The sequence below is a fragment of the Atractosteus spatula genome (assembly GCF_055471065.1).
Source record: "Atractosteus spatula isolate fAtrSpa1 chromosome 10 unlocalized genomic scaffold, fAtrSpa1.hap1 SUPER_10_unloc_12, whole genome shotgun sequence".
Lineage (NCBI taxonomy): Eukaryota > Metazoa > Chordata > Actinopteri > Semionotiformes > Lepisosteidae > Atractosteus > Atractosteus spatula.
The window spans coordinates 215,167-219,789 of record NW_028296615.1 but is presented as its reverse complement, the minus strand read 5'-3'; the positions used below and the strand labels follow the sequence as shown (position 1 = coordinate 219,789).

The 4,623-nt window shown below is 40.5% G+C and overlaps 1 pseudogene; it reads right to left on the bottom strand.

The window, feature by feature from the left end:
- Window positions 1-773: 773 nt before the first annotated feature.
- On the bottom strand, window positions 774-832 carry LOC148812988 (U7 small nuclear RNA; annotated as a pseudogene).
- Between the last annotated feature and the right edge of the window lie 3,791 nt (window positions 833-4,623).

Below are 4,623 nucleotides of genomic sequence, written 5' to 3'. Positions count from 1 at the left end.
CAAGCAGCCCACGCACCAAAAGTCCCAAGTGAAACGCAAATCCAAAAGTCCAAAATCCAAACGCAAATCCAAGAAAACAGTCCGGGGTCCAAATGAAACAATCCAACGGCGTCCTCAGTAGAAAGGTGTTGTCCTCCGATCTCGTCCCTCCCTCGACCTCCGACCTTGGCCAAAAGGCCGAGAAGCGATAAGAGATCTCATAAGATATGAAGGACAAGAACTAAAAGAACAATAAACCCTGTTAAGAAAGTTTACTGAAGCTGACATATCCTGCCTAACACAAGATTTCAGGCCAGTTAGGATGAGAATGTAAGAGCATTTCAAATTGAACACAAAATGTGTAAAATGGCTTTCAAACTAACCTGCTCATAAAGAAGATGTAGAAGAATGTGGTTGTAAAGTTTAGTGCATATAAGAAGGAGACCACATGGTTTTGTTTCAAATGTTGTATGCAAATATGAGATCTGGCTAACCAATCAGAAAGTACTTTGCTTATCCAGCATCCTATCAAACAACATTTGCAGATTTACACACAGTAGTTCATTTAACAGTTTCAGAAATATACATGAACAAATGCAACTGTTTGTTAGGTTTTACATCTAGAAATTAAAGGCACAAGAAAATTCTGTGCAGGTGGCCAGAAGAAAGAGCTTCACTAAAAGTCAGCTGACAACAGCAGTGTTCTTGAAACTACCATACAAGTTCTTTTTATTCATAAAAACCCCAATTAAACTGTTTGAAAATTGTTAAACACATCTATTTTTTACCAGAGAACAGGCTTTCTGACTTCAGAAAGCCTTCTAGACAAATACTAAAAGAGCAAAAAATTCCAGTTGGTGAAGAAAACAAAAACACATATACCCTACCAAACCTCGAGTACAGACGTTCAGGGTGATAATACAAAACCATTTAAAATTCAACAAATAAAAGCTGTCAATTGGTAATCACAGCTACTCATAAAAAACTGAAGTGGCAATACACTGTAGGTGGCTCTTGAGTGTAAATTAAATCCATGCAAGAAGGGGGTTTAGTGTTATATTTCCAAATCTGATATGCAAATTAGAGATCTGGGCCAGCCAATCACAAAGCTCCCATGGTCTGGAATAGCGCTGCTCCCCTCTTCTAGTTATTCACACTGGTGTTAGGTTACATATTAGCACACTTCATCTAATTCAGTTGTTTCAGAAAAAAAATGTAAACAAATAAACTGGATTTATTTGTTGGAGCTTCACCAATCTGTTTTTCCACCAAATAAATTGGCTTTCTGACTTCAGAAAAACCTTCCATTTATTTTTTTAAGAACTATTTTAATTTCACAAACAAATACAAAGAATCACAAAATAGGAAACTTTAATAAATATACCCAAAACAATATATATGAAACCATCTCTTTAGGTTATAGCGCTCTAATAATGGACAGGGCCAGGCTACCTGCTCCCTTGACTGGAACGTCAATGCCATGTTCCTCAAACTCCACAGGGTATCCTTCCCACTGTTCATCACAGCCCAAATCAAGCAGCAGTCAGGCTGAGGTGAAAGGGCCTGTAACCAGCCCTCCAACTGGGCTCAGAAAGCCCAGTCTCCTGTTCACATCTGACTGCTGTCACAAAGCAAGAGCTGGGAGTGAGGCACCTGTGGTACAAGAAGGTTCATAGTGGTAAGCACATGGGAGACATTAAACAATCAGAGGGAAAATGTCCCTGATTGCTGCAGGTCTTGCGAAATTTCATTGTGCAAGATGATGCCAGGTATCCCACAGCACCGACGTACCTTCGACTGCCCCACACAAAAACATATCGATTGCAGGCACCTAGCCGGATTGTAGAGTGTCTTAAGCCTCTATTTACATTGTTTGGTAGCAAGAAAATCTTCCGTGCTCCTGTTTTTATTCCGTCAGCACCTCTGAACTCAGTTCCATGAAGGACTATAGAATACTGGCTTAGCCAGGTGCGAATGTCCTCCATCTTTGCAAACTCTGAGAACAAAACAACATGCACAGTTGAATATGGATCTTCCCATGGGCCTGAACTATCACTCTTTTTGCCTCAAACAACTCCACACATTGTTCAAAGCGAGGGGAGGTAGCAGAAACAACTTCAAACGTTTTCTCCACATTCTACAGATCTCTAGAAAATAGAGGAGGTCAGGCTGCAAAAGTGGAGGAATGGAAAAAATCTCCTCTTCAGAATGTGGAAATATTTTCCTGGATTGAGTCCTTTTCTCTGCAAGTCACTCCTCCCCACCTCGTGCAGTGTAGTGATTGTCACGTTCTCTTAACACACCGAAGGGTTTCAGTTCGAAAGCAGGAGGAAACAAGCTATCTCTTTTATCAAAAGTTTAGCGCTCCCGACAGTGCTTAACGGGGCTCTTTTCTACACTGAGCTGCTTATTCGGAAAACAAAAGGCAAGAGAAAAGTTTCCCTTATTGGGAGTTTAACCCAGGCCACCTGGGTGAAAACCCAGAATCCTAACCACTAGACCATACAGGAGCACACAGCCTCACAAACAACGTGTAATCTCTGTCTTTATAGCGCACTTGTTACATAGCTAGCTGGCACTCAGAGCACTGCAAGATCTATTTACTGAGAATTAGTTGAAGTATAACGTCAGGACTTTTCACATTGCTGGCACACGATGAGATCACACATGTTTCCACACAGGCATGGCGAAATGCATGCATATGCCTCAGCAGCTTGTCATGATCGTATAGTTGCAAGTACTTTGCAGAATGACAGAGGTTCCTCATTGAGGCAATATAAGAAAAGTCACGGTCAGAAGTTGGATTCAAACCCCAGCTTTCAGGGGGACTGCAACCTTAACACAGAGCCTTAGACCACTCAGAAAAGGTTTGTTGGCTTGTATAAGTAATTACATGTGTGAAATCTATGTCTCTCAGGCCTGTGAGACTACATCACAGAAGTGCAAACTTGGAGGAAGGGCTTAGTAGATAGGGCAACAATTGCGACACGCGCCAAGCCTCTTATGTCCACTGCACATGCAGACTTTGAAAGGGGTCTCAGATTTTATGGGTACTCAACTCTATACGACACTGGCAAGACGGAGTAAAGGAGCAGACCCTTTAAGAGACAAAAACAACACATTGTTACAGCCAATGTTAATTAAAAGGGCAGCACAGCGTTGGAACTACTGTCACGGATGTTATAAGGGCATGCCGTGGAATGGCCAGGAGAGCAAAATAGGCCCTATGTGTAGTGGCAAAACGGGTGTTAGCCCGTTTAGGAGGTCAGATGATGTCGGGTAGAAACTTAAGCCCTCAGGCCGCGGAGGAGATGGCCTGGTGCTAGGCAGGTCTGAAGACATATGAACCCTCAATACTGAATGAGGAGGAAAGGGTGACCCGGAAATATATAGCCCCAGACAAAGACAAACCAGAAGGACAAGCAAAGCACAGGGAAACTAGGACAGGACAGAGTGGGAGCGCCCGCTAGCTGTAGAGGGTGTGACAACTATTAGTTTTGAGTGATTGAAATCCATTTTCAATGGTGTTTTTCCTGCTCATAACATTACCAGTGAGAAAGAGGATTGTGAAACCCCCATTGCTTAAACAGCGAGTGCATTGGTGGTTATAGTAAGAAGTTTCCATAAAATGAAGCATTATATTTTTGTAATACGTTTAGTGTTTCTATTCACCCCCCTTGGCCTTTTCACATTTTATTGTGTTACAGTATGGAACCATGATGTATTTAACTGAGAATTGTTGCCACTCATCAACACAAAGTGCTGTATAATATCAAAGTGAAAAAATTCCAGACATTTTACTAAGTCATTAAAATAAAAAACACTAACCCTAACACTCAATACCCAGTTTATAAGGTGAAAAATTATGCTTGAAGCACAGCAGAGTTCTAAAATGAGCATTTGAAAAGCACCCAGAAACATAAAATGTCCATTTCTCAAAAGTAAAATCTTTAGCTTTGAAAGATTGTTATCCATGTTTTCATTTTTTCTTTTTTTACATAACATGCTTTCGAGAAATAAACTGCCTATTACAATGAAGGCAGCATTAGCAAATGTGTATCTAGCTTTGTTAAATAAAATCAGGACGTTTACCTGTCTCAAATTGATCACTCTTTGCAGGCACACTACGGAAACCCGCGGATGTGAGCTGGGAGAATTGACTCTTACAAAGAGTGTTGACCTTCGAGAAAAGGACTCCTCCTCTCAGTAATACATTTCTACATGTTGAAGAGCAGATTTTCTCGATTTTCCCCATTGCTTTCCCATATTTTTCGGTGTGGTTATTGATCACTGCCAGTTATCTGCCAAGTCACAGTGAAACTGTTACAGTGAAAAGATTAATAATATTTATTTTATTGGAATACATGTGTAATGTCTCATTCTTACAAGCAATTTTTAAGGAAACACTAGTGTAAATTATAGTGTAAATAGACAGGAGCTATTATAATGTTAAATACTAGTTGTGATAGGTGAAGCTGCATCCAAGTGCTTGGTTTGAATAGGTTATCTACGGAGTCTTTGACTTATCTACTCAGATGAGGAGCTAGATCAGTCCTTTTTTTCTCAATTTGAGTCACCATCAAGATGTAACATGGTCAAAGATGAACAGGAAACTTAATTAATGAGAACACCTGTATCACCCAA